This window comes from Channa argus, chromosome 8 (genome assembly GCF_033026475.1).
Source record: "Channa argus isolate prfri chromosome 8, Channa argus male v1.0, whole genome shotgun sequence".
In the NCBI taxonomy this organism is placed as follows: Eukaryota; Metazoa; Chordata; class Actinopteri; order Anabantiformes; family Channidae; genus Channa; species Channa argus.
Genome location: NC_090204.1, coordinates 60,228 through 67,249, shown reverse-complemented (window position 1 = coordinate 67,249; position 7,022 = coordinate 60,228).

The window sequence follows — 7,022 nt, the reverse complement described above, 5'->3', positions numbered from 1 at the left end:
TCTGTGACATTATAGGTGGAGGTGATGGTTTTAACTAAACAAAAGTTCACATGCAACAACTTAAGTGTTTAGTTTTTCTTTTGGGTTGTGTGTGTTTCCATGACTATATTATTGATTTGGGTTAAGAGGAATTTCCATTAAATTTGGATTAAAGCTGTTAGGTGAGGGAATACTGTGCCAGTGGGAACTAAAGGGGAAAGAAATTCTGTGGAACTGTAATTAAAAGATTTTTATTTCCTTTCACCTTGAATCAGATAAACTAGTCGTGGATGGATTTGTGTATTGATAGAAAACAAACAGGGCGTGCTCTTTTTCTACAAGTACGTGCAGGTATTTTCATCTGTGAGTCATGCAACACAGTGTTGTTAAATAAAAATGGTTGGGAAGTTTCTGTTGGTGCCTTTAGCAATTTGGCAGTTATAACCCTAAAAGTAATGGCTGCGTTAGCCAGCCCTGGGGCCTGGGTGGCGAAGACAGCATTACCTGAAACCTTTGGCTCTACCAGGAACTTGTACCGAGATAGGGTGGTTGTCCACCTACCTTAGGATTTTCTGGGACCCTGAGGCCGATCCACTTTATAATTGAGTTAGATCATAGTAAAATACAGTCTGCTGCATGGTTGACCTGACCCAGACCAAATTAGTTACAAAGCATCAGATTATGAGAAAAAACCTTTTTACAATCAATCAAATGACTGCAAACATCACTGTTAAAAACTGAGTCATTATGCCTACATGATCCAAGATGAACCGAAGAATAATCTGTAGATAATTGATATATATTTTTTACCTTGGAATCTGAGCTAACATCATGGAAATAGACAAAAGGTTAAGTAAATTTATTGCTGAAGAGCACAGACTCAGGGGCCAAGGAGGTCAAGTGGCCCGTGGGCCAGAGCCTGTGTATGAAGTGAAAGTTAATATTTAGCCTCTTCCTAGAGCTCAAAACATGTACCATGACCAAAAAATATGTACGATGACCTAAAAGAGAAACAAAACATTGTACACACAAAATCTCTACAATTATAAAATAACAAAAAAGACAGTGACCAAAAGTATACACAAAAAGCACACGGAGATAAAAAAAAATATTAGAGACAGTTTAAGAATGAACAGAAGAATCTCGGTCAAATGTGGAATATGTTGTCTTTAGAGGAGCTTCCCTTGTGTTTCAGTTGCAGATGGACTGTTAGAGTTTTACACTGAGTAAAGAAACCTTGTTGGTTTGTCAAAGAAATCTTAGTTTTACCAGAGGGCTCACTAAAACAATTGACATGTTAAACTATGACTATAGACTATAAACTAGGACTATATATATATCTATATCTATATATATATATATATATATATATATATATATAGATATATATACACACATATTTGTTGGTGTTATATATGTGTATATGTGTTGAACACTTACGGGAAATCAGTAAAAAGTCTCAATGACTAGGAGGGTGGAGTGACTCTGTTCAGTGTCATTACAATGAAAACAGGTTCCACTACCAACCTGAAGCACCAGCACTCAAACATATACCTACAGACGCTGACTAATTTAGTTATTTAGACATGTCCAGAGATGTTTACTTAGCAACTCATCTGCCCTGAGACAGATGTGCAAATATTGTGTGGTCATGTGATTTGTAATTTGATGTCGCTTGTTAGTCACAAATTAATTCAAAGAAAGATGTTGATGATAACTTCTCACCAAAATAGAAAAAAGTTTTAAGCAAATTTTAATACCAGCTGGTGTTCAATGTGTGCAACCTCAGCTGAGCAACAATAAACTTGACACATGCATTTGCAATGCTAAAGGGAACCACTATTTGCCAGCTGCAGTTTTCTGGCTGATACTCATACCAAAGCACTGTATTACTCCTGTAGTCACAGATACTGTAATATACTGTGTATCTGACGCTACTACACTGATTTGGATAAAATATCACATTAGTAGAAAGTTTGTGAGTTTTACAGTGATACTACCCCTTCACTGTATTATCATCAGTCAGTGTTATCATCAGCATTATCATCATTAATGTCTTGTTTCAGAGACCATGCATGAAAATATTAATTTCATTCATTAGGAAAAGATATGTTGTTACTAATAGCTAATCTGCAGTCCCTCAACATATGCACTCAACAAACAGGAGACAAGGACATATTAAGGACAGACTAAGCATACATACTAAACCCAGAGTAAAACCATCAGGTGAATGATATAAGTGCACAGCTGAGCACTCACCAATCCAAGGGTTCCAACTTTTTTGACATGTGCTACTACCATCAGATTTAAAAAAAATTATTTTATTCTGTTTATGTTTTACACATTGTACCAACTTTTTTTGAATTGGGATTGTACAAAGTCTGTCACTTTCAATACGTTACGTTTTTAAAATGTGACATGTTGTATTTTTCTCATTACACTAGATGACAGTGGTGATACTGTCAGTTTCCTATCCTGACTTTATTGGCTTGAGCATAAATTGATCTAAATAATTTCAAAGTCATCTCACATGCTGGAGACAAGCAAGAAAATTTACTGTGTTAATACAGCAATAAAGTTCACCAGTCATTGTGTCTGCTTGTCTACATTTGGGTCGGGTCTGCTTGAAGTTGTATCTGTTAGCCCACCACAATATATTAGTGTTCATATGTTTTATGGTTGTATGAGGTCAAAATTAAAATTCCAGCTGTTGAAGACCCAGTTTATAAACCTACTGATGCTGGAGACTCGGTAGGTCGTTTGTACAAACTGGCAAAAATGACCAACATAAACGCATTTTACAGAAGGATGCTAAAATGAAATTATGTACCATCTACGTTTTCTGCTCAGCTAACAAAAGATCTACTAGACCTCCCAATAGGGGTTTATCAAATCTATTCCATTTTATTTATATAGTGTTTTTTTACATCAATAATCATCTGTAGGGACTTTACATAGCAAGGTAAGACTTCGCAGAACTAAAGAGAAAACCAAATAAATCTCCTTTGAGCAAGCACTAGGCAACAGTGCAAAAGAAAACACTCCTTTTAATGGCAGAAACCTCCAACAAAACCACATTGAGGTTGGGTGGACATTTGCCTTGACCAATTTGAGTGAGTGGAGAGTGGAGAAAAGAAAGAGGAGGGACAAAAAAAAGTGCCAGAAAAACACTGGGCAGTTTGTTACGGCCAGGAACTACAAATTGGAAAAGTCTAAATTTAAAGGTATCCACAGTCAGGGATACATAAAAAAGTACAGTGAGAGGGAGAAGCACAAGTAGACCTGCACTGAGAGAGAGACGTGGTCTGTTGGGAGAGAAACTAATGAAGGAGAAATACTGTATGATCTCTCTTGCTAAGTCCAGTCAGTACTATCACAACAGTTTTTTTCTTTTGGTGTACTGGAGACTAGTTTCTGGGCCATTACAATAGTAGGGGTTTACCATAGTCTAGTCTAGAAGAAGTGCATGAACCAGTTTTTTAGCATTACTGATACTAGACACTCCCAATACCTATTAACCACTTAACTGTCACAGCAAATTGTTATCTTTCAGAATGCCACAAGTCAAAGTTTGACAAGGGTGGTTGTGTTGGGGCAGATTTTGAAGATTTTAAGAATGTTTTGAACTTTTCCTCTTTAAATTCTATTTTGAAAATTGTTTACATTAAATATTTCAAATAAACATTTTTCTGCATAGATTATTATCATAACTACAGTCAAACAGTCTGATTAGGAGATTGCTTATCTGGTCAATACAATACTGGGATGCAGGGCTTCAGGGCTTTTACTGTTTCCCCTTAGCTTACCCTGGAACGCAAACACAAATGTTTGTTTATGATGCTGTTCAAGGCTGTTCTGGCACAGGGAAAACAAGTTGTTAAAAAATTAATGGAGGCTATGTCAGGTCTGTCCGAATGTCTGACTGCAGTCTTGTTGTATATACCTATGAATAAAACTGTTTTTATATAATTAACATTTTTTAACCAAATGTCATAGTACATGGGAAAAAACTGTGCATCATTTTAACCCTTAGATGCATGAGTGATTGGACCAGACACCACTCCATAAGTGGGTCAAAAATGACCCGTGTTAAAATCAAAGTGTTTTTATGCCACTTTTGTCATTTTGGTTAAAAATAACCATTTGTATTATATTTTGTAGTATACTTTTGTCCACAAAAGAATGTTTCATATTTTATATCTCATTTTGTAAACATTTAACATTTGAAAATAAAATTCCAGGCATAGATATAGACTATATTGGGCTGAGACTGTAGTTTGAGTCCAACCTGTAATTCATATACAAGTACGTATGGCTGTATATTCCTAAAATTAGAAAAAGAGGACTTAACAGTGTCTCTTTTAACATGTTTCTTAATATTTTATAATGTTCCATCCAGATACAGCAAACCTGACAATCAACCTTTTGTGTTAGAGCAGAAACCCTGGAATAATGTGCTCATTAAAAGGAGCTGCACAGCATAACATCTTTGGCTTAATGTTCTGCAAATATAAGGTAAGTTACAGCAGTGTCTGAAGGCAATATGACAAAGAAATTAAATGTGCAGAACACAAATATGATTTTCTTTGGCAGCCCTTAGTTTTCTGTGTTTTCATTTTTGTATTTTTGTGTATCAGAACAAATCTAGCCAAGGATAACAAGGCAGAGCCAGCAGGCTGGGAAAGCACTTTAGCACTTTGGGCTAAATAGGCCTTCATTCAATTCACTCATATTTTTAATGACTGCTAATAATGGAAGTTGACACTCTGATTTAAAGTGCTATTAAATTTAAAATAAGGTTTTAGTGGATCTTTTCTATCGAAGTATGGAAATGTGACAGCAAGAGGACAGGGAATTAATTCCTACAGTACCTTAGGGAGGCTACAAAACTCAAACTGCATCTAGCTCTGGTTATGTTTGGACATGTTTGGAGATAACCACAACTGATAACTAGAAGGAATAAACAATGAAAATGCTTAAAGTTGTGTTTGTTGGTTGTTTCTGAAAGTTTAGCTTTTACTTCCAATCCAACCAACATGTTCGTAAAAATGAACAGTCAGCCCTGATTGAACCTTTAAAACAGTTATTGCGGATGCTCATTGATTTTTGTTTGAGCTTTTATGATTTAAAACCTGTTATTTCTTTCACCTACATATAGATATTCAGGAGTAGTATTCACCTTACCAATGAGATGTCCCACCTGTCATTTGCCCTGAGTGCCCTCTAAGGTAATGGCTAAACTTGAATAAACTGGACAAACTTCATTAGGAATTTTCATCTAGAGCATCTAGAAATAACAGCAGCATTCATTGTGCACATGCTCCCGATGTTACTGAGACAGTCGTCATTAAACTCTTTCACCTAGATGGCTATAGTGTTGGTGGCTATTGTAGCAGGCATGTCTATCCTTGAAAATTATTATTTTTTATTCGAAAAAAGTTAATGGTGGCTATGATGAACAAATGTACTTTGAGGCTGAACAGGCTCCGACTATGCAGGCCCCCATCCACCACAACATTAAAAACTAGCAGGTGGTACAGTATTATTAATTAAGCACATGTATGTAGCAGAGTAGTGATTAAATAGAACAGATCAAACAAAAACTGTCAGTCACACAAACATGTGTATCACAGGTATGAAGTGAAATTGGGATCCCGACCTATAAAATTTGAAAGTGTGAAAATAAAATATAAACGTCTGCAGTACTTATTGAAAGTTGTGTTAACTTTGAAGGAACCAGTTGTACCATGCATTTACTCTTTTTGTACGCTCACAGTTGTACATTTGTGTATTGTTTATATCTCTGTTTTCTCAATGTAAAGTTGACCTGTCTAGTACCTGGTTTGGGCGTTTGTTATGTAATATGCAGTTTTGTTTGGGGTGGTGCCCTGTGCTGTTTTTCTGAGAGTGGAACAAGGAACATTTTGTTTGGGGGGGAGGGGGGGCATATCTAAGATTGTCTTACAGCATGTTGACTGTGGTTTTGTGTATTAGATGAGTAACCCTAGATAGGAATGGTTGTAAAGCTCTAGACATGTGTTGACAAATATGGTAAAGTGAAGTACTGACTGCTTAAAGTTGTACCCCTATTATTTTATTATGAAACTGTTAAGTTAGGCGAACCCCGAAACTTTTAGTTACACTAAGTGTAATATGTGTAAATACAATTTGCTGCTGTAAAGTTGGTAGACTACCTAACTGTCACATGTGGCTTTTATATGGTACAGCACATATTAGCATTTCACGGACCATGTGCTTAGTTTAAATTTCCTTTCTCAGTCCTTGCATCAAAATCTGTATTCTAGTGTGAGTGAATCGCTGTGAACAACTGCTGTTTTAACTGTTTTATCGTACATATGAGGGGATGTATGAGAACTGAACTTCACAGCACACTGTGATGTTTGTCCTGGCAAGGGCATCAAATTTGTTTTCTAATATTACGCAGGTTTGACCATTGTAACACAGAGAAAGCACAGTAAAAATGCAATGATATGGCTGAATATCAGATTCTATCTCCTTATATGTCGAGGTAAAGCTGTGGTTTTCCCTCCCTTTTTGATATTGACTTAATATTTTTGCTTGTACCTCACTTGTAAGTTGCTTTGGATAAAAGTTTCTGCTAAATGCTAAATGTAAATGTAAATATTATAATACAATATGAATACAATACATTATAATACAATATAAAACAGTGGCAGCGGTGCAGTAGGTCACCTACTGACCATAAGGTCGGAGGATCACGCCCCGCTCTTTCCAACAACATGTTGAAGTGTCCCTGGGCAATACACTAAACTCCCAACAGCCCATTGCCAATCCCGAGCTGCGCAATGCCAGTCCCAAGCCCAGTAGAAATTGGGGAGGGTTGCATCCGGAAGGGCATAAAAACTGTGCCAAATCAAAATGCTGACTAATGAGCTGCTGTGGCGACCCTGAATGGATGGAATAAGCCGAAGGACAAAAATAAATAAATACAATATATAACAATGCAAAAACAAAGATACACTACGATGTGATACAACACAATACAAATCAATAAAATATGA